The 25065-nt window shown below is 30.2% G+C and overlaps 2 protein-coding genes across 4 annotated transcripts in view; one reads left to right on the plus strand and one right to left on the minus strand.

Moving 5' to 3' along the window:
- Window positions 1-25065, plus strand: part of tank (EI24 domain-containing protein tank) — a 228697-nt gene that overhangs the window by 68812 nt on the left and 134820 nt on the right. The gene's annotated exons all lie outside the window — the stretch shown is intronic.
- Hr3 (nuclear hormone receptor 3 ROR-beta) overlaps window positions 1-25065 on the minus strand; it is a 69163-nt gene that overhangs the window by 30965 nt on the left and 13133 nt on the right. For 2 of the 3 annotated variants that reach the window (XM_080173506.1, XM_080173505.1), the window contains exons 1-2: window positions 671-935; window positions 3-203 (exon numbers count right to left, since the gene is read on the minus strand). The exons of the other annotated variant lie outside the window; for it this stretch is intronic. The gene's annotated coding sequence lies outside the window, so the exon portion shown is untranslated. Of the gene's footprint in view, window positions 1-2; window positions 204-670; window positions 936-25065 lie in introns of those variants that run through there. 3 annotated transcript variants of the gene reach the window in all.

The following is a 25065-nucleotide window of genomic DNA, read 5'->3' on the forward strand; positions in this document are numbered from 1 at the left end:
GCCTTGGTGTGATTTATAATTTTTAAAATATATATTTTAATCTTTTCTTAAAGTTCCAGTAAAGTTTATGATCCCAACTGTAGAGGATCAAATGAGTTATGATAATTGAATGCTAAGGATCAAGTCTGGTCCACATCTTTCCACATTTTGTGTGTCCAGAACATGAGCAGTGTGTCGGTGGCGAGTCAGCCATTAAGTTTTATCTACAAGGGTCCATATTTTGTCATCATATTATAAATTAAACTTGTATCCAATGTATTGATTTGTTCTAAACTAGTAGTATTCTAACTTTACTACCAACAATTTAATCTATAGAAGGGGTAATTTTGTTTATCATCATTTGGGTTGTAAATCATCCATTGTCTTATCCCTTAAGATCCAGGTATAAAACCAAGCCAAAAATCTCCATAGAATATCGAGCATGGACTAAAGTTGAAATTTGAATCCTTATAAATGCAAAATTTTTTAGCATTCATAGGTTTAAACTTTAGGAGTTGTAGACATAAAAAAGACAAATAATCTTTGAAAATTAAAGAAAAAGCGCCAATTTCAACTAATGAACGTCATATCCCCTTCCTCATAAATACATTAAAGATTTATTTCTTTTGTAAATTTGATTTCTTTCAAACTAAGAACCCATAAAAAATCATATGACGACTAATATAGACACCTAGCAGAATATCTTCTTTTTAAAATATTTTTGTGATCACTCTTTTATTAAATTCATGAATAATTTTTAATTAATTTTAATCTCACTTATTTTCTTATATGTTATGTAAATTATCACAAATTCTTTATAAACACAAATATTTAAGTTATCACATTATGAATTTTAGTAAAAAATCACTTTTAATTCTTAAACTTTCTTATTTTTATTTAGATATATTTTTTTTGTAATTTTATTATATTTTCACTGTTAGAGTAATTTTGTGACTGAGAGAGTGCTTATGAGGGAATCTGTGTGTGTGTGGTTGTGTGTGTGTGTGTGTGTGTGTGTGTGTGTGTGTGAGTTTGTGTGTGTGAGGGAAAGGAGAATTTTACTTGTGAGGGAAACCACCTGAGAGAATTTCTAAGGGGCTGGGGGGGGGGGGGGGAAAGGGGGTGAAAGGCAACTGTGTTGTGAGTGTGTGTGTGTGTGTGTGTAGATGGTTCTTCCTTATACCATTATAGTTTTACAGTTAGCTTACAGGGGATTGACACACACACACACACACACAGACATATGTATAACACACACGCCAAACATACACAGACACACACAAACATGTAAAAATCTACGTATTAAGGAAGACTTGAATATGTGAGAAATTGTAAAGAAAGAAGTGGGGGGGGGGGGAGGTGGATTGGTTGATAAAAGAGAAAAATTATCATAGAAAATTTTTTTTTTTTTTTATGAAAGTACATTTTATTGAAATAAAACGATGTGAATATCCTCAAAAAAAAACCAAGCCCAGTAAGGCTTTTAATGGTTTGCTTCAAGCTATAATGTTAAATTGTAATTTTAATTCAGTTTATAAAACCATAATGTAATTTTTCTTTACCTAAAGTAATAAAAATAAAATGGCAAGAAATGAAAAAGATTCATTTAACATTACAGAAAGATTTTTGTCTAAATTTAAAGATCTAACAAACTGCTGGGCCAATCAAGTGGTTCTTTTCAGAGAAGCCATGTATTAATCTATGAACAGTTTTAAATAGGGACCCTAAGAGGCTAGGGGCAGAGCTGCTAGCCTGAATTGAATGTTTAGTGACCCTCTAAAATTCTTTTTTATATAAAAATACTTTATTCTAACTAAAAATGAAAAGTTTTGAACTTTTCCTAAAAATATAAATTTTCCTTATAAAATGTCCGTTTTGTACACAACTTTTTTTGTATTACGATAAACATCGCTTATCTAAATAATTTTTTCTTGGGCCGAGAAAGAAAATATATAAAAACACTTTATAAAAAAAAATGTTGTGCTATTGTTACAGTATTCTTTATATTCAATGTCAGGGGTGAATGAACTCTCTCCGGGTGTGACTTTCATTTCGCAAGCAATGCATATTTTCAAAAAGCCATCATAGTTATTAATCGCAGCGTATAGCGTATTATAGACAACTTTCCGTGGATATCGATCTTATGATTTTTATCTTAATATTCGTGTAAAAATTGTAATATAATGCTATACATGATGTTTCAGTATGACCAATAACTGGTTCTAATCCAGCGGATATTAATCGGTTTTGAAGCCATACTGGAATAATCATTACCAACATTTTATATCGCTTTCGTCGTTAAAGAGCCCTTTTATAACGTAATAGCTGCTGCACCCCTAGTATTTAGGGCCTCTGTATTCAAATGGGTTTATGAATCGAGCAAAAAATAACCTAAAACCATCTTAGAGCCTAAATTAAAAAAAATAGAATTAAACAATCTCGGGACCCATGTGAGGTTAAAAAAAGGAAAACTCAATAAGTTCTGTATTTATTTTAAATTTTAAGCTTCTGAGAGAAAATCCTTACTACTTTAAACAATAGGATTTTATTAATAAAATTAAAGTGAATGTGAAATTCTATGTATGATGCTCTGTGAAAGTCAAGGCACACCCCCACTCTGTGCTATGTTCAATTTGTGCATTTTTTATCATTGAGAAAGGTTTAAAAAGGAAATATTATTATATTAAAAACACGAAAAATTATTTAATTAGATTTTAATTTAAAAAAACATAACATCTTCGTTTTATCTAAATATGTTGAAAGACTTAAAAGGATTTTTTCATAAGAAGGTGACGAAAAAAAACCCACGGATTAAGTAAATTATAAAGACGATGCTCTTTTACCATTGGAATATCTGTAAAAAAATAATCCTATATATTTAATAGCAGCTAAGTTAATTGTGTTTCACTAAAAAGACATTGCTAACGGTTTTACGGACACAGAAAGAGTTATATAGCAGATTTGCTACTAAAAAAAGAAGAAAAATAATATATATTTATTTCCTCTTTTTAACCCTTTTTTATGTAAAATAAAAACACTTAGATTTTGATGCAAAATTGTAGTAAGGGGTTATTGAACTGTGGAGGGAAACATGGAAAATATTTAGAAAACAAGGATGGTAACTATAACACAAGCGAAGCTACAGAACACTTACAATTATAGAGAAACTCCACTTTAGATAGTAGATTTGGAAATTGAATGTTTAAAATTTTCAAAAATTTTTGTTGTAGAATTGCTTTGATTGAAAGTTTCTTACAGTAACATAATGTCTATCTGTATGTTTGCAGAAGAATATCGCTTACAGACAGAAATGGTTATACTTTACAGTGTAGCTTCTCAGAGCCTTGGAAGGTTTATAACTATTTTAGGAATGGGTACCAACCCCCTAAACCCGCCCCTAGAAAATATGTAACCCCTATCCCTTTTTTAAAACTAAAATTAAAAGTGGGAGGTTCGACTTCTAGATAACAGTATTATCGACCTAATTATACTAGCTATCACTAGTTTAATTCTAATATTTAATAGAAATAATATAAGAAAAATATCTTAGTATTTCTAATACATTTTTGCATTATTTCTCATATCTAAAAAAACGTTTCTTTTCCGCAATATTTAATATAAAATGATTATATAAAACATTTTCCTGTAATTTTTGCACATAATTATTTATCAATTTATAGATAGTTTATAGATAGGATAAATTATTTCTCTTGTTTCTTCTATAAAATGGAGTAATAAAATATTTAGAATGGAAGGATAATTATTTCCATGAGTATTTTAGGAATCAAAAGCTGATCGGGTCCTTCTTATTGAGAAATCTAAAAACGGATCTTTGATGATTTGAACAATTTTCATAAAAATATCCCCACACACACACAAAATTCATAAAAGTATTTTTTTTCTAAATTTTTTTTTATCCCCTCAGAAGCTATGAGCGAAGCCGCCTGTATTCATTATTATAACACCCTTACCTAACCAGAGCGTATAAAAACGTGCACAAAAAGTTTAAAAGAGGACCTCGCAAAAAATGGGAGGACGTGTTCTACGGAGAATCATCTCTTATCCCCCCCCCCCCCTCCCTCACCTGCCTCTATCCCTTGAGATTTTTCTCTTTTCTTTTCTATTTGATCTGCATGGTAACAATGCACCTACCCTCTATACAAAATGCACCTCAATGGTGTTTATGCAAATTTGCAAAAAAAAAAGCTCAATTATCATTAATATGCCATGAACTAAACAACCATAAAGATGCCCATAAAAATAACGTCATAGAATACAAATAATCATTGATATAGGCGAATACACAGACTAAATTACCAATGGCTGGCTACCATACATTTTAATTGACCAATGATAGACCAATATGACTTCATTTTTATAGGCACCATAAAAATCTTTATCTTAAGATATAACTATTAACAAGGATGGTAAAAATCTATAAAAGCGAAGATTAACAAATAAGAAAGTTAGACAAACTAACTTTAACAAAAATTTCGTATAAATAAATACACCCAACAATTAATTTATGTTCAGGTTCTTGGACAATGACATATTTACTTTTATTACTCGATAATAGAGATGCTCGCTTTTCAAAATGCTTCAATTTAACCAATATTTTGATTAAAAGACCGTTGTCTGAAGTATGCATGATAATTTGTGCCTATTTATTGCCAAAGCATCTCCAATACAACTGCCGTTAATGTCGTGTATCCACAACTAGCGGCTGGTTCTATATTTGAAGGGCAGAAAAATAGCCTAAAGCCATATCAGAACCTATAAGAAGCTTCACTGTAAAGAAGAGCCATATCTGTTCAGCGGTTAGCGAGATCCTTCGCTACAGACAAAAAAGCTTATTACTTTATATTATAGGATAGCAACAGGTGGTATGTCTTTAGTAATGGTGTTGTTTTTGGTGAGATTCAAACCTATCACTTCGCCATTAACCATTAGGTATTCAAAAATTTTGATTACTTTGAACAGACTCCAAATCAGCTCTTAAAGATGTACGTAAAACATAGTTTGCATGGTGTACAATGACTTCCACATAAGATTATATTCTCATATATTGTCTCATACTTGCAAAAAGACACAATTCCTGTAAAAAAAAAAGTAGAAGGTTGTCAGTGTGTGTGTGTGTATATTTATATCTAAGGATATCGCTAACCCTTTACAATATAAATTGCCCCTAGAAAAAAAGTACATCCCCCCCAAAAAAAATCTAAAATTGATAATGGGTGGTGATTGCCTCTAGGGTCTCTAGTAGCAAATATAGTTTGGGCTAATTATTTTTTTTTCTGTAGGATAAGGGAAAGTTTGTGATGCTGTAATAATATGCAATTCAAATAATAATAAAATGTTATAAATACATTTACGAAAGTAATGGCACCACAGTTTCATTTCTCATTTTATAACGGAGATGCATTCCGATAAAATTTATAATTAAACTTAAGAGAAAATGTGTACAAATATTATTACGACGTATTTTCAACAGAACAAGAACGATTAGGTGATTGGCAGCTAATACATTTTTTTAAAATTTGAGTGTGTGTGTGTACCAAAAGATCTCACTGACGCCTAGACTGATATTGCTGTCCTTAACAGAGAAGCATCTTATAGTTCCCGGGAAGATCTATATTCGTTGAAAGGCTACTACAGTCATCTAGGGAAGTAGCCACAAGTAAAATATGTTTTTTCAGTAAAAAAAACAAATGTTCTATGAAATTAATGTAAAAATTCCCTTTACCCAGAACTTATTTGTATGTGTATTAAATAATGCTTGACCAGGGGGGGGGGGGGGGGAGTAAAATAATTTTTAAACTACTTATCCTATATTCTTATAAGTAGCTGTATGTATGTATTCTTAATCAGACCAAATTTTTGGAAAGCTAAGTTTTGGGTAGGTTTTAAGTTATTTTCTAAGAATCTAGGTGGTTAACACCCCTAAATGTATGTGTGTGTGGGGGGGGGGGAGTGGGAACTACCCCCTGTATTATAAAAATACATTTTTCATTATCAGCCACTTTTGGCGAATCCCGAGGGACTAGGTACGAAAAGCTAAATTTCTCATAACAATTAAAAAAAGATAAAAATTTCATGTTAAAAAGGTAAAGGAAGGCTATTTTATATAGATATTAAGTTTCCCCTGATAAAAAGAACCTGTAGAGTAGCTATTCCCTATTTACAAGTCCACCCTATATCATGTTGTTATCAACCCTTCCAGTTTCTGTTTTTTTTTCCTGACCTAATTTTGTTTTAAAGTTATATCAAATAATTTTGCTTGTTTTTAGCAACTTGTAACAACAATGGATGTAGTATTTATGTGGTGGATATTATGACAATAGAAAAATTGTCGTCAATTTAGGTCGCTAACGTGGTACTCGTTTATTGGTCAGTTCGTTCATTCAGTAGGAGAGGAGAAGGGTAATCGTAATATGGCACGCTACAAGTTTTACTTATTCGAGTAGATGAAAACCTTGTGTAAGATCCAAGTAATAATATATCCATTGCAATTTGTAACAACATGTATTTTGTATTTTCATGTAAGTTCCCACCCTTTATGACAACAGCTTTATGTTAAAGCTGCGTCCTAGCCTTGAGTGGCTTATTTATAGGAAGAAGGGGTGAATGTTTATTAGCCTATTCCACTCTAAGACCTATATTATGCTCACCTGAAATAAATATTTTGATCCCCCCGTAATTTTTTAGATAAGTTGCTTCTAAAAAAACTATATTTCTTTACATTATAATAGAGGCTTTATCTATAGCTTTTAGGGACTCTTTATTCTAAGGGGCAGAGAAGATACAAAAAAAGCTTAAAACCATCCCAAAATTTAAATTTGAAAATAGCATAGCCTAAAACTATAACAGAACATACGTAAAGCTTACTTAAAAAAGAGATTTCATACAGTTCAGTAGATCTTTAGCTTCAGAAAAAAAACCTTACTATTTTATGTAATAGAATTAGCAGTCGCAGAAAGATATCCTGTTACTTGTATATAAGCTTATGCACATTTTGTAAATAACATTTTTTCTCTAATTTTTTTTAAAAAGATTCATTCAAGTACCTTAAAAATCTTTTGAATATTATTTTCATCGAACTATATTTTCATAATAAAGGAATTTTTTACTATTTAAAAGAAACTTTTATTTACAGAATTTGTATCTTTTGTAAAATATTTTTAATTTATAAAATTTTGAATAATTGTGTTTAAAAAGCATATCTACATAGTATCTAGCTCAGTGTCAATAACCCTATTTTCAGGGATCTAAAAGGATAAGACAATTGCCAATAAATTAATGTACATCCCTAATGATGCTACACCAAAATTACCATAACTGTAGATTAACCTTAGTGATTGAAACGTTTGGATACTCCTAGAACTAGAAAACACAGCAACATAGCAAAGATGGCTTTTTTAGGCCAGGAGCGGACAAACGGCATGTTCAAAATATGCTCGCGACTCGAGAAAACTCGTGTAAAATAATATATTGCTTATGTATCTGTTTTTTCAATGAAAATATCTCTCTTTGTAGAAGAGAAAGCATAATTATAAAAAAAAATTCAACAATTATTCACAATACACCATTTAAATTATGTGTTAATTGGATTTTTATTAACATTTTCCCTTTAATAGTTAATTTTAACTAACATCAAAACATCTCAAAATCTAAAATTAACAATAAATATCAACTTATATTTAAAACATGATTCTAAATATTCTTTATTTAGAAGATAATCTTTAAAATTTGTTAACCATTGTGTTTTTTTTTAAATGTTTATACATTTTTAATAAATCTAAAATTAGCTAATATAATACTATTATATAAAGTAGAAAACTTTTTTTCTATCTGTATCGAAGGATCTAGATAACCGATGAACCGATATGGTTCTCCTTTACAATGAAGCTATTTATAGGTTCAAGGAAGGTTTATACATATTTTAGGGTAGTATGTACCCACCATTCGAATCGACCCTAGGAAAAATCCCCCCTTTAAAAAAAAATCTTTTAAAAGAAAAATTAGAGAGGGTCGACTCCTCCCCAACCCCCATCTAACCCTAGATGCTTTTATGATAACTATATCCACTATTATATTAATATTTGGTTTATAAAAGTTTTTGGTTTGTTTATGCTTTAAATTTTCATTACTCACTGAAACAATTGAGTTCTTCATTTTAGAAAAGCTTCGTATAAGTCCTTGGATGACTTAAGGCTGTTTTATTTCTAAATTAATGGCTTTACAATGACATAGATCGTTTAATCCATAAAGCTATTAAGATTATGGTAAAAAAAGTCATTTCAAATTGCTTTTATTGCTTTTTTGCATGGTATTAATTTTTGAAACATGGACAAAATGATCTGTGTCCAAACTTTCTATGCAAATGCAAATTTTTACATAAAATTTTTTACAAATTTGTTGAGAAATAAACTATTTTTAGAGACAAAATCTGTATTAGAGCAATTTCTATCTCATGTAAGGTTTATCCACGGGATCTTAATGGACAATAAACTTATGTATATTCCTAATGATAATTAACATAATTACAAATTTTGTGATTAATTAATTGGTTGAAAAGTTTGGACAATGCTAGTTTGACCTCGCCATTAAGATTTAATAGAAGTACCCAAAGATTTAAGGCAACGAATGAGATAACGTAGTTATAAAACTTTGGGTACTAGTATAATTTACGATTAAATTAAATAAGAAATAAGAGGAAAATGTCTTAATTTTATAACTTTTGAGGTGGCAATCCTAACAGTAGAGGTATTCTAAGACCAACAGTTAATTCTGCTATCCATAGCTTTCTTAACAAGAACGGGGTAATATACAAATAGCGCAACCGAAGAGAAATTCAAGGTACATTTTCTTGTTTCGTGACTTAATTTTAAAAATTTCAGATCTACAAAATTGGTTTAAATCACGTTTGTTTGGAACTTTGGATCTATAAAACTGCTAATTAAAACAGGATTTTCTTCAAATTTAGTTTAGTTCTGGGCATTAAAAAACGTATAAATATTAATATTTTTAAAAGCCAACTTTTATTTATCAAAGTTCCTTAATTTTTTAACTCCTTAAAAGGATTAAAATTGTGAAAAAAAAACTTAGATATAATTCTTTAATACACATATATAATATACATATAATACTTCGGTTCATTGACCGATCACACAACAGTTGTGGTGGAGGGTTGGAGAAGGGAAGTGGGTACAGAAAACAATAAATAAGGGAATGGGGTAAAGGACAATGGGAAAAAGGGGATAAAGGATATTTTGTAGTAGTAAAGATTGAAAGGGCTGTGTTGTTATATGCTATTATTTGGACTAGTGGCTTCGTTCATAGCCTCAAGATCGCATTTATAGGGGTAGTTGTTACGCTCCATAATATTGTTTTTGTTATAAATGTTGTCCAATAATATAGCTTAAAACCTGCCCAATACAACCTTAACTGTCATTAATCGGTCTAGCCGTTTAAAAGATCTTACTAGATACAAATATTAACAACTGATAACTTCGACATTTGCTTCTTTTTGATTTTCCTTAGGTATTATTTATTTTAATTTACAAGTCTTACTCTTTAGTCCAAAGATTTTAGAGAAAAATTTTATTTTGGGGGCTATAGTGCTATAAGTGGTTGGTTGATTTAGAGTCAATATATAAATTATGTATATACTACCGTTTTACCGCCCTTTTCCCTGTGCCATATGAATAAAAATCAACACTTTCTAGACAGACTATTTGCATGACAGTCTCTATATATTCAGGGAATCAGGGATAGGGAAAGGATAACAAAAATAAACAATTTAGTCCATTAAACAAATCAGATAAAGGGACTCACTGTTCTGTCAATCAAATCAAAATAGAATAATTATAATACTAAATTATTACAGGAATCATCTAAAAACTTACCACCTTGTCCCTGGAATTTTTGCAGACAATTATTTGCATGAAAAATATTTTATCAACTTTTCCATCCTCTTTCTTAACAAAAGTGTTCTGCAAAAACAACTAAATTTCTTCAACAACAACCAAATAGCTTTAAATAGTTTTTTTTTTAAAATTATTACATGGTATTAATGATAACTGTAACTTATAGTAACCAATAATAAAACTATTTTGTGTTATTTTTTATATTTCTGTAAAAACATCTAATTCTTGTAAATTTTCACCAGTGTTGTTGTATATGCAAAAGAATCAAGGATGACAACGTCCTTCAAAGCAAAACTTAAATTACATAGAAAAAAAGTAATCCATGAGGTGCACTGAAATTTTTAAAAAATATACTTACTATCATTTCTGATCATTAAATTGGCTTCAGGCATGTGATTTAACGTTGTCGAGACTAATGGATATAGAATACGAGGATATAATGACAAGGATAAAATTTGTCGTCATTCTAGTCGCTACAATGATCCTCATTTCTTGGTCAATTCTTTCATTCAGTAGGAAGCCAGGTGGATGGTGATTATCGTTATTTTATGTACCTGTGAGTTTCACTTTATTAAAGTACATAAAAATCTGATGCAGCATCCAAGTAATAATATATTGACTTTAAAACAAAGGCTTTGGATAAACAGACAGACCCAAAAATGTAGAAGAGCTCCGCTGTTAAAAAAAGAAATGTGTAGAAAGCTACTTGGCTGCGGTGGTTATGTGGAAGAGAGGGGATACAGAAAAGGACAGATTCCCGTTGGATTTGCAGAAAAGATTGTCATTATAAACTTAAAGAAGATACCCTTTGGTGGATTTCTTCATATGTACATTATTTATATGTACTTCTAAAAAGAATAATGCTTTAAAAAGTAATAGGGAAATCATTTTAGAAAGGTTTAGCTTTAGAAAAACTGAACCCCTCCCTTTATTTTTAAATAAATTGAAAATTGTTCTTTACTATAAGTCAGGTTAGGTTAGGTAATACTAGATACAGGATAGCCCCACACAGACTTCTAATTCAACATTTCTACCATTCAAAAATAAAAATGTAAAATATACTAAAAAATAAAAAGAAATTAACAATAGGGCATCAGTTTTGAAAGTTTCGTATTTAATTATTTGTTTATATTGTGCATAGATGCACAGAAGAAATCAGCATGAAAATCTTAGAATTCCTAGCGAATACGTGATTTAAATGACAAAAAGGGCCCCTCCAATGGATGTAGAATGTACGTGGATATTATGACAGGGGAAAAATTGTCATCAATATTAGTTGGTAACATGGAACTCATTTATTGATCAGTTCGCTCATTCAATAGGAGAGGATGGTATGGGGTAGATGGGGATATTGTTATTTTAGCCCGCTGCGAGTTTTACTTAATCAGAGAACATTAAAATTTGGCGTAACATCCAAGTAATAATATATCCATTGCCCCCCCCCCCCCCCACATGCATACAATAAGATCTTAAAGGCATCGCAGATCTTAAAAAGTATAGGATAGTAAAAGTTTTAGTATGGTTTTTTATATTGTTTTGTCTTTAACAACCTTTTTTCTGTTATTTTATCAACATGTTGAACATAATAATGTCAGCAAATATCACTTATAAGACATAAAACAATAAAATAAAAAGTCCAAATTACATATTTTGGTTAATTTTTTTGCAAGTAAAAAAAAGTGACATTCTTAACACGAAATACTTATTTGTACTTCTTAGATAGATTTATAAAAGATGATAAAAACACTAAATTTAATCAAAACTTTATTTGTCCGTCCATATGACTGTTCATAGACATGTAAGAATAATCCAATCGATTCCAAACATTGGAGTATGTTTCTTGAAAGAGTAAGCAAATATTGATAAGCGTGGCAACTCTACAATCCCTTTATGAGTTAAGATACATATAGACATGAAATAAGAATTAAAGAGAATATTACTCCTTGCTTTTATTATACTTTCATTCCTAGAATTAAATTATCAGTCATTGGCCAGCCATGGTTTTTGCCAACTCTCGCCAGCCGCAATTCAAATTTGCTGCAAATTACACTGGTACCCAAAGTTTTAAAACCCTGTTCATTGGCTCAAAAACATTGGGTACTTCTCTTTAATTTTTTTTGGTTTGTTCTTAACTCGTGTGTCTAAAATTTCAACCAATTATTTAATCTATAGTCTTTATGTTTATTCCTGCTACTTATCAGAAAGATTATGTATTATAGATCAAGCTCCTTAACAAATTTAAATTAGCGGCCTATGTGCAGCTAACTTGCGGCTGCAGAGCCCTATTTGTTAGTGTAGTACTAGAACTATCCAGAAATATGGAGTATTAAAAATTTGGTATACCAGCTTCAAGCTGTACTTTCATGTTTTTGGTCAAAATCATACATTCACAAGCTATAGATCATGAGACGTGTAGCTAGCTTTTTGCTGAAAGTTAACAAGGAGTGATTTAGTTTTTTAGATATTTAAAGCATTAGATATCATCATAGAATTATATAAATTTTATGACTTGGGACTAGGAGATGCGATTTTTAAATATAAATTTCAAATGCTATTAAAAAATCAGAAAAAGCTAAAATGTCAATAAGAAAGAGGTTTTCAAGCCTAATATAATATTTATATAATTCTTAACTTGATTTAAATATTCCTGTATTGGGAAGTTTTTTATCATTTATAGCTTTGCATAGACAAAAATAAATGAGCATAAGTGTGAGAAAAAAAAAGTTCATCTTAATTGTTAATTGTAATATCTGTTCTTAGGAATATATTTACTTCATCCTAAAGACATCAACAATAATCCCGACCTCCCCCCCCCCCCCCCCCCGCCAACTTAAAATAGTGCAAATGGATATATAATATACGTGGATATTATGACAGAAGAAAGTTAGTCAATTTAGGTTGCAAAAATACTGACATATTTATTGGTCAGTTCATTCATCCAGTATAAGGCAAGAGTGTGGGTTAGATAGTGGGTATCGTTGTTATAGCCCGCTGCGAATATCACTTTATTACAGTACACGAAAATCTGGTGTAACATCCAAGTAATAATATATATTATATATATCCATTTCAGTACAAAAACTGAAATAACTTGCAAAAATATAGAAAATGTACAGAAACTGAATGTAAAATTTCTAAACTGTAAACAATTAATTAAAATGTCTTACAGCCATAAGTAAAATAAGCCTTCCAATGTTCTCAAAATGTAGCAATTTGTTTGAATTGCTAGATGTTATTTGTGTACAAAGTTGTACTATTTAATTGACCAAAGCATTTCCCTACTCAATCAAAATCCAAAAAAAAGCTTACATTTTTTTACATCGAAGTACTTAGATTAATTTGTCTGATTTATCTATAGATTTATTTTTTCAGTTTGCCTTCGAAACCGATTAATATCCGCTGGATTAGAACCAATTCTGCGATAAGCTAAAAAATCATTTGTCGCATCGAATTTTCTACGAATAGTAAAATAAAGATTATAAGATTAATTTTAGTTTTGTTAGCCCTGAGGGACCGATGGCGGAAAGTTGTCTATAATACGATGCGATGAATAACTATTCTCTACACTTAAATATATTTTCAAATAACTTTTTTGGTGTTATTAATTGAATGCCTAAACTCCAACTTGGCCAGATACAGAAGGATTAATTTGAGACATGAGTACACACCATTTATAAAAGCCAAAAGTGCATAGTCGCAAAACAATTTTACAGGCGGCTCAAATAATGCACATGCTCCCAGATATTTGAAAGTTGGTTTCTGCTAACCTAGCCAAGTTGCAGTAAAACTAAAAATGCAGTCACGGTTCAAAAACACGTATATATTAGCCACTTTATAAGCTTGCGATGCCTTTCTTGTCTAGAAAAGGGGTAATATGGGAAGAGGGGGGGTTTTGTAATAATGACAGGAAAAGGGAAGGTAAGAATTCAATAAGGATAATAACCTAAGAAAAATTGCAGTTAATCGTTTTTTAGGGGGGAATGGCTCCCTAACTCGTAACCATAATGATATTTTACGGTAAAGAAGAAATTTTTTGGAAAAAAAGAAATTTTTGATAAAAACTAAAACCGTTTATAATAAATAACTATTGTGTAAATTTATATACAAATATTCTATTTATGCTTAAGTGTCTAACTGTTTTGTTTGTTTGTTAATCATAAACAAAATCCACATAAAATATTAAATAAATTCATATTTTTAAAATTTTAATTTATACATTTATTATATAATTTACTCAGGGCTACCCCCCACCTCAATGAAAAATGCATGAAAAAAAATTAGAGAGAGTGTGAGTCTAAGCACCTATACCTTAAATCATTAAAACAGGGATGCCCAATTGGACAATTTTTAGTTTTTGCTTTTTTACTTATTAAGTATTATTTAAAGGTTTCTACGGCTCATATAACTAAATACATATAGGAAGAAAAATTTTTATTATTTTTTTCAGTAGATGAAATCCTTGTATCCGTGGTGTTTGTAAGGAATAAAATGCAGCTCTATGAGGTTGGTTGCGTGGTGGGGGCTGGGGGTGGTGTGCATCTTAATAGACGTCTGGTACATGCTACACACCAACTTAATCATCACCACCAGTAACTCTTTACAAAGGTGTTCACAACAAACCACCAAAACTTTAAAAGGTGTTTTTTTTAATTTTAGATGCGCAGCTACTCTATTGCAAGGGAATGTTATCTGTTACAAAGTAGAATAAAATTAAATAAATTGTTAATAAGTTGTCCAGTTTCCCAACAAAATAGCCTAAAACCTGGCCTGGAAAAAAACGAGCAACTATTCTTTGACAGCACCAGCATCAGTTTTTGAGATCTCAATGGATTTACACACTACACTACTACATCAAGTTATTTTAGCATATACTATTATATTAAGTAGTGAGGTTTTTTTGACTGAAGCTTAAGATTCAATAACTATTAAACTGATTGAGTTCTTCATTTAAGATATGCTTTACATGGGTCCCAGGATGGTTTTAGACTATTTGGAAATTTAAGTCTTGGGATGGTTTAAGGCTATAGTTCTCCACCTTCCTACCCCTTCGAATGTAATCCACTAGATGCAAGGAGCGCAACCGCTAGAAAAAAAAACAAGGTATTTGACAAAACAGTAAAAAAAATAAACTCTTATTGTTGCTAATTATATTTTTTGCTGTAACGTAAATGCAATGCATTTCCAAAATGCAAGATAGAGAGAGAGTTGGTGAGAGGTAAAGGAACTCTGGAAGGATTGAAAATAGACGCATCTGTAGACATTTCAACAACTAGACAAATGCATTTTATATTTATATTCAAACTTTACAGTTTTAGTTACACACCTTTTAATATTTAAATTTTATTTTAAGCTTTTCTATAATTAGGGTCTGATTAGGGTCTAATTTTTATATCTATAATCAAGTTCTAAAATGTAAGTATGTCCTTAATCAATATCCTTATTTAAGCAGTTTTTTAACTAGTTTATTTACAATTTTGATTCTACTTTCATACATGTATATTCTGATTATTCAGTTCTGACACTCTACAAGTGTTAAATATTAATTTGATCTACTGTTTCAGAGCTTCGATTTTATGGATGTAGTCATTCTTGTTTTAATTTGTTTAATTTCAAATAATTTTGAAATCGGGATAGGTCAATAAAAGATAATTTAATCTTCTCCACAAACTGTTATATTGGGATGTTTTTAATGGTTCTGATTTTGGATTGGTAGTCTAGGGGCGTTGATTTTTTTTTTATGAAGATTAAAATATTATTTTAGATGCCAAAAAGTTTAATAAACTAAATGTATTAACTCCTACATAAAAATAAAAGAAAAATAAAACAAGTTGTTGTATGATATAAAATTTCTCCTACTGTGTATTTTAGATAAAGAAAGATTTTGGCTAGATTTTCTCTGCTTATCTAACACAAAAAGTGCGTTGCCCTTTTTACAAAAAAAATGGAATTTAATCCTAAAATATGTACATTTTTTAAGATTAACAATGTCTTACAGAATATGTTCAAATGTATTTCTAGATATTAATTTTATGGTTTTTACTTTAATATTAGTGGAAAATTGTCTGTAATACGATGCTATACATGATTTTTTAGTATAGCTGAGAACCGGTTCTAATCCAGTGGATATTAAATGGTTTCGATGCAATACTGGAAAGACTTTATGAATTATTTTGTTTTAAATTAAGAATACCAAAAACTGTATATGAATAAAATCATATATTAAGCATGCAGTAAATTGGTAGGCAAAATCTTGTTTTCTATTCAAAAACCAAAAATACTTAATAATTTCTTAGAAAATAAGCCTTAATTATGGGGATTAAGAAATTCAAGATATACAAAACATGGTAGGTTTACCATTTCAAAACATGAAAAATTAAATCTTAAAGGGAAAGCCTTTGATTTTTCCTTGTAGGAAGGGGTAACGTATCCCTATGCAACAAAGAGTCTAAAACCTGCCTGGGCCCAATTATAAACTATCCTACTAAATATACAAAAATACAGAAAGAAAGAGAGATAGAAAGACAGACATACAAAAAAGATAGATAGATAGAAAGACAGAAAGACAGATATAGAAACAGAAAAAAAGAAAACAGAAAGACAGATAGAAAGAAGACACAAACACAGATAGACAGTTGGATATTCTGTTACTTACAGACAAATGACTATGAACAACAGATAGACAGATAGAAAGACATACAGAAAGACATGCAGAAAGACAGACACAAAGACAGACAGAAAGACAAACAGAAAGACAGACAGAAAGACAGACAGAAATACAAACAGAAAGACAGACAGAAAGACAGACAGAAATACAAACAGAAAGACAGACAGAAAGACAGACAGAATGACAAACAGAAAGACAGATGGAAAGACAAACAGAAAGATAGATAGAAAGACAAACAGAAAGACATACAGAAAGACAGACAGAATGACAAACAGAAAGACAGATAGAAAGACAAACAGAAAGATAGATAGAAAGACAAACAGAAAGACATACAGAAATACAGACAGAAAGACAGACAGAAAGACAAACAGAAAGACAAACAGAAAAACATACAGACAATTGGATATTCTTACTTACAGACAAATGACTATGAACAACAAGACAGATAGAAAGACAAACAGAAAGACAAACAGAAAGACAAACAGAAATACAGACAGAAAGACAGACAGAAAGAATAACAGAAAGACAGACAGAAAGACAGACAGAAAGACATACAGAAGGACAGACAGAAAGACATACAGAAAGACAGACAGAAATACAAACAGAATGACATACAGACAATTGGATATTCTGTTACTTACAGACAAATGACTATATGAAACAAGATTAGTTATTTCTCGCATCGTATTATAAACAGCTTTCCGCGAATATAGAATGTACAATTATAAGATTAAAACCAGTTTTTTTTAGCCCTGAGGTGCCAAAGGCACCGACTTAATAAAAACTGGTTTTAATCTTATGATTGTACATTTTTATATTCGTAGAAAGCTGGATATCATACGATGCTAGACATAGTTTTTTCGTATGGATGAGAACCGGTTCTTATTCACAAGATTCGAATGAATACGAGAAAATATTTTTTATCATTACTAAACTATGCTGTACAATATCAAAACTCAGAAGAAAAAAATAAGTATCCTTTTTTTGTAAGAAAAACATAGGAAGGTTAACAAACTCTGGTATTATCAGGGATATTAAGGGATAAGGCAATGAACGATAATTGTACACATTCACATTAATGATAAACAAAATTATGCTTCTGTAGTTAAAAATTAAAGGTTGAAAAGTTTGGACACTGCTAGCATAAACCAACCAATTAAGTTTTATCAAACGAAAAGAAGTTATTGAGCTAACGAATAAGGATTATGTTATTGAAAAATTAGGTACCAGTGTAATTATTTGTTGTCTAATCTTCCCTTCCTCCCTGGGTATTGCCTATAGGAGTATTTTCTGAAAGCTTGATATATCATTCGAACAAGTATCATATTGTATCATTCAGTAGCGAAGCTACTAATATACATAAAAAGAAATGTAATAAGATTTTCTCGATTGCTATATAAGTTAGATGTTTGAAATTTCTTATCATAATCAACTTAGCTGTGATTCAGTTAAAACTTCTAGAAGAATCTTATTTTCTCTGTTTATATTTAAGATAAAGTCAGATATGAGTAAAGATTCACATAACCAAACAAACTAGAAATAATTGAGTAAAGTATAGAGTTGCCTGACTTATTAATAACAAAGCCTTGATGTGTAAACTAACTAGAAATAATTGAGTAAAGTATAGAGTAGTCTGGCTTATTAATAACAAAGCCTTGATGTGTAAACTAACTAGAAATAATTGAGTAATGTATAGAGAAGTCTGGCTTATCAATAACAAAGCCTTGATGTGTAAACTAACTAGAAATAATTGAGTGAAGTATAGAGTAGTCTGACTTATCAATAACAAAGCCTTGATGTGTAAACTAACCAGAAATAATTGAGTAAAGTATAGAGTTGCCTGACTTAATAATAACAAAGCCTTGATGTGTAAACTAACCAGAAATAATTGAGTAAAGTATAGAGTTCTCTGACTTATCAATAACAAAGCCTTGATGTGTAAACTAACTAAAAATAATTGTGTAAAGTATAGAGTTGCCTGACTTATTAATAACAAAGCCTTGATGTGTAAACTAACTAGAAATAATTGAGTAATGTATAGAGTTGCCTGACTTATTAATAACAAAGCCTTGATGTGTAAACTAACCAGAAATAATTGAGTAAAGTATAGAGTTCTCTGACTTAATAATAACAAAGCCTTGATGTGTAAACTAACTAGAAATAATTGAGTAATGTATAGAGTTGCCTGACTTATTAATAACAAAGCCTTGATGTGTAAACTAACTAGAAATAATTGAGTAATGTATAGAGTTGCCTGACTTATTAATAACAAAGCCTTGATGTGTAAACTAACAAGAAATAATTAACCACAAAGTATTCTAAATTAATAATTAAAATCAACTTTATAATATAGAGAAATTAAAAAAATAAGTTGAAAATTTCTATCTTCTTGAAAATTTAAAGTCAAATTAAACTCAAAAAAATTGTTTAAGTAATCTTGTTGAAAAACTGCTTAACTACAGGATGGACGGACGAACGTACATACCGACCCTAATTATAGAAAAGCTTCGCTTTTAAAGATACAAAACAAAGTGTTTTATGATTATTTTACAATCATCACCTAGTTTTGTAGGGCAAAAAAAACAATTGTTTAAAATTCTGGAAATATGTTAAAAGAAAATATTGAAATAACTCATTGTAAACATTGATTCATTTCCTCCTCCCACTAGTTCTACACCCTGCTGAACATAGTGACAACTTGTTGACATAAAATATGTCGACTAAAACTCTTACATTGACAATTATGTCCACAAATAACAAAGCAATATCAAGCTATCAACATGGTTAGCCCTCTCTTTATTTCTTTAGTAGTAGGCATATTTAATATTGATATGACATCTATAATACAAAGTAGAATGATGTCTGTCCGTTCGTCCGTCTGTCCGTCCCTTAAGATCTCAGTAACCACTACACCGATCGGATTCTTTTCTTCAGGGAATATACCTAATGGTCCTGTGGTGGTTTTAGGCTATTTTCTTGGGGGGTCGGACACCCTTAACCCCCCCCCCCCCAAAAAAAAAATCCCCCCAATTTTTTTTACGAATTTGCCATTTATTCGCGAAAATTTGCGATCTATTCGCATTTTTTTCGGCTGGGTAGATAATAGAAGATGTAATCATACCTCTAGGGGCTAGGGGCGAAAGCTATTATCATATAAAGCTTTACTATTTTGAGCATAAGATTTTGTAGGATTATTAAAATCCGCAAATAAACAAGGAAGATACAGACTAATATCAGACTATTAAATGTCCTTTTGCTGTAGTAGCAGCGCTACTAAAAAAAACATAAAAAAGGTTCTTATTAATCTTAAACAGAGGTCGATGAACTCAAACATTTTTTTATTAATGAATTATTCATATTTTAAATACCTGTTTTTTATACAATATATTTCAAATTAAACATGAATTAATTTTAATTAAAATAAGTTTGTTTTTTACAGTTCAATTATATATTTTTCATTGAGAAATAAAAATGATTTTGAATATTTATCTTTTTTTTTATAAAAAATTTATATATTTGTTCCTTTTACAAAGCGCAATGCGTGTACTATAAAGCTTTACTCTTATTATTCTGTTCTATTCGAAGGAGTAAGGAAAGTAGGAAAATAGCCTAAAACCATCTAAAGACCTGTATGAGGCTCAGTTCAGTAGTTATCGAAAACTTAAGCTACAGACAAAAAAAACTTACTACTTTAATAATAGGATTACTCAAATGTAAAATTAGATAACATTTTGGTAATCTACAAATTCGAAATTTGTGCATCACTAAGTAAAGAGTTCGAAACCTAGCATCAAAAGTTTGTATATTTAACATCTTCATCAAGTAAACCCTTTATTTTCCAATCTTATGTTATGTGGATTGTCTATGAAAATGAATTATACCGTTTTGTGTATAAATACATATAATTTAGATGCACACTCCTCTAAATAAGCCAATAGGACGTATTTATTATAAAAAAGTTTTACTTAAATTATATCACGTCTTCCTACATTAATGTGAAGCATATTATAGAACAAATAAAATAAGACATCTTTGAATAGTTGATCCTCTTAGGAAGTTAGCTTTCGGTAAAATATATCATCTAAAAATTTCATCGCTCGTATTATTGTAATGAATCGTATATAAATATAAAAAAAAGTTTCGCCTTCTTCGGATTATGGGGCCAGAATGACCATCTAGATCTACTACATCTATTTTTGTATAAGTGTGAGTTGTAAAAGGCCTGTTTATATATTTGCCTAACCAAGTCAATACGGCTTTCTAATTTTTATTTCGTACAATCTAGCCAATTCTATATGCTAAAGTAGCAGGATTTTTGTATGTATGTAGGTGTAAGATCTCGTAAACGGCAAGTTTATTCCTTTTGCATCTTATCATCTAGAGGCAAAATATATCTGTTTTCATTAATACTAGCAGCTACGCACCTAAAGGCCTCTAGGGGCAATTAAAGTGAGGGAAGGGGATGGGGTCCTCAAAGAAAAATTTAAAAAATTATTTTTGGGGGGGAGGGGTGGCATTTTCTCTAGGGGCGATTTCTGTTTGTAGGATGTGTAAACCCTCTCAAAAAAATCTTTCTTTAACTCTGATTAATTGAGCCGTACTGATGAGCCCTAAAAGGGCGAAACACTGTCTAGTCGTTGGATGCTTTATACACTAGGAAAGAAGTTCAAGTTTTGAATGCAGTTTCGTAAGAACTTACACCACTTTAAAATGTTATTTTTAGAGTCAGTGGTTTTGAGAAATCTACATAATATCAGATATATACAATTAGAGGGTTTTAAAAATCCTTGAAAATAATGAAATATTTATGAAATTTTAATTTTAAGAATTAATTTTTAAATCAAAAACTAAATGAGACCCTTTTAAATAAATTACATCAATTTTGAAAAAAAAACCATTCCAAATTCATTTATATAGTGACATTGTATAGTTAAAAAATAACTATACATAACAAAACTGAAAGGCACTTTTCTACCTTCACATTTCAATAAAATAAAAGTATTATTAGGATTTTTTCTAAATTAATGCTATTAATAAAGATAATAGAATATTTAGAAAAGAAAAAACATTGTTTTTTTTTAAATCCTGATTTTGAAACAATCTAATTTCGGTAGACGTCTTGTTTTAAGGCCCTTTGGCAACGCTATATTACAAAACAAAAATCAAGTTTTTATAATTTTAATCAGTTTTTGACTCGTCTATGAGCATCTACTTTTTAATAAACTTTGTTAGTCCGTCTGTGTTTGTATTAAAGTTCTTATATCTATGGATGTTGTCATTCTTGTTACTTTTAAAAGTTATTAACTTATAAGAACTATTATTTAGTTATGGTGGGGACATTCCCATTGGACTATAAATTATAATAGTACCTAAAGTTATATAGGCACGTTATCTCATTCGTTGTCATAAAAATCTATGCATTTTTATTGCATAATGATAGGTTGGTACAAACTGACAGTGGCCAAAATCATCCAACAATGGAGTCTACTGAAAGATTTGTTTATCATAAATGTAGGTGTACATAAATTTACTATCCATTGTCTTATTCCTTAGCTATAAGCGTTAAGATAAAAGGATGTAGAATATACGTGAAAAAAATTGCCTTTGATTTAGGTTGCTAACATGGAACCCACTCATTGGTCAGTTCGTTCATCCAGTAGGTAAAAGAGGGATGGAGAAATAAGGGTGGATGGGGATTTTGTTTTAATTGGAGAACATGAAAATCTGGTGTAAGATCCAATAATTAATATATCCATTTAAAGATATGAATATGTATTTTCCCCATAAAATGCTATAAATACAAGTATATTATATGTTTTAGCTTCTAAAACTGTGTGATTCTTTTCTACTGCTTGAAAGGCTCCACATCATTAAGTTTTGGTGTTCACTGACTTATACTACCCATAAATATTCATATTTGTAATAGATATTTAGTATATATATGCAATAAGTAACGAATACTTTTAATATACAGTAGTAGGTAAGGTACTTTTTCTACTTCTATTCCAGTTTTAGAAAATAGCTTGCAATTTTGAGTTAAGCTTTTAAGAAAATCTTCAAAAATGCCTTATGAAGGTGATTTTAGTATGATTATTCTAATAAAGTTGACAAAAATTTGAGGGATTATACACTGATATTGTCCGAAAAGTTAAATATTCCTATATTTGCCCTACTTGTAAAAAATATTCTGCACGCTTCGCGCACTGATAATAAAATTAACGTTGTTTTTTTTTCTTGATGAAATTTGTATAATTATGTCACTTATTTAAATATATATAGAAGCATAAATCTTTGCATTTTTTATTTGAATGAATGTTATGTTTAAAACAAGTTTTATTTTAAAAGAAAATCATTTTTAAATGCTTTATGTCGTGGTATCAGGGGGAGGTTAATGGAAGACAATTGAATATTAGCAGGTATATAAAGGAATAAGACAATGGTCGATAAAATGATCTTCATACCCCAATGATTAACAAAATTACCCTTTCTGTAGATTACAATTAGTGATTGAAACGTTTGGACACTCAACTTAATGAACCATTCATCAGAAAACAATAAAGTCCCCAAAGTTGTGAAGCCGACAAATTAGAAAACATCAGTATAAAACTTTGAGGACTTTTGTAAAAAAAAAACAGCCCAATGTCCACACCCTTATTATAAGAACGAAATCAAATAGTTTTTTGTTCTGGTTGAAAAATGAAATATTTGGAATCAATCGACATTATTACTTAACTGTTTGTAGTTACTTCAGGTACACATAAGTTGAGGGTGGGATGGGTTGAATACCCATCTTATTAAAAGGGGTTTAATCCCCCTTCTGCACGCCCCCATGTAAAGAATATATCTTAAAACACATGCATCTACAAAAAAGAGTTATGTTATGTATTAAAGGGTGCAGCAACTCTTATTTGACTTTATAAGCCTTTTTTTCGTGTATTTTTGTTTCCGAGTGCATAGAACCCACACACACACACGCACACGCGCACACACACGCACACACACACATTGATAATCAGCTGATAGTTTAGTTCGGGAAAGCCTGTATGTGTGTGTGTGTGTGTGTGTGTGTGTGTGTGTTGAGTTCACTCACTTGCTGAATGTTTTTCATAACTTGCCAATGTAGATAAAGTAGCTTAGAAACAAATTCTTAAATAAGATAAGATTATAAATAGAATTTGCTTGCTTGTTACTTCGCCCCTAAGATTTATTATTTAATGCGGCCGCTTCAGAGATCTTACTATAAACATACAGTAATACATCCAGCTACTTTATTATTTAAGACTTTTATATAGAAACACTGTAATGTATTAAAGAAGGGTATATGAAAGGGGGGAGAGGCTTAAAGAAAAAGGAAAGATAGAGGAAGTGCATAGAAAGAAGGGGGTGTGCAATAACTTCCCCTTATTTTTCTTTGTATAAAGTCTTTTTATTCGACAAAATACACCTTCCTATCATATAAAGTTAATGTTTATTTGTCAGTTAAGATCTCGCTAACCGATATAATACGAAGTTTTAGTGAAGCTTCACTTAGATCTGGAGGAAATGGTTGAAGTTTGAGATGGTTTAAGGCTATATATTTGAGTGCCCTTCTTCACCTTGATGCTAGATTAATTAATGGTGATAAAAATCTAGAAAGTTTGAGCTGTTCGGTTTTAATTTTCGGTTCTAATAATTTGAAAACACGATACATTTTGCGGAAATGATTTCACATCGAAAGAAGGCCTGTGAAATCCTAACACGGGACGTGGGAAAGGGGTAAACCGAATGGGAAACTACGGAGAAAGGGAAGGGACAGTTTCTCTGCTTCTAGGGAAGATAGAGGGGAGCTGTGTAGAGGGAGGTGGGGGAGGGGTTCTGAGAGGGCATTGACCTCATACAACATTACATTCTTCTATCACCAATTCTTACTACTATACAACTATAATACTCAATATATAACATTTAATAACAACTTTACAAAATAATAATAACATGTATGTTATATTAATTTTGTTTAGGTATTAAATATAAGAAATAAAATGAGAAATTAATTAATTTTGACGTCATTATTATCGGAGACTGGGGGGAGAAAGGCAAAAAAAGGTTTTTTTGCATGACAGAAGTATAGGAAAGTTCGTTGAACTTTTACTCACTCTCTTCTCTCTTTTTCTATCTCTTTTTCTTTCTCTCTTCTCTCTTTTTCTCTCTCCCCATCTCACTTTATCACTCTTTATCTATCTCTTTACTCCTTTACTTTATAAGTAAAAATAGATACCAAAATATTTTTTTTATTTTCTTATTATGTAATCATTTAAATTAAAAAATATAATAATGGATTAAATTAATAAAGAGGAAAATAATCAAATAATTCAGTTCATTAAAATAAAAATAGTTTTCTAAGTTTAAAAATTTAAATGATAAAAATAACAAGAATGATATTATTTACAAAAGTCAGTTTCTGTAAATTTTTCAAAAGAACAGTTTTTCCTTGATTTCTAATTGGTTGTGTTTAAGAAT

This window comes from Acartia tonsa, chromosome 10, assembly GCF_053477335.1.
Source record: "Acartia tonsa isolate MP-2025a chromosome 10, ASM5347733v1, whole genome shotgun sequence".
Taxonomy (NCBI): domain Eukaryota; kingdom Metazoa; phylum Arthropoda; class Copepoda; order Calanoida; family Acartiidae; genus Acartia; species Acartia tonsa.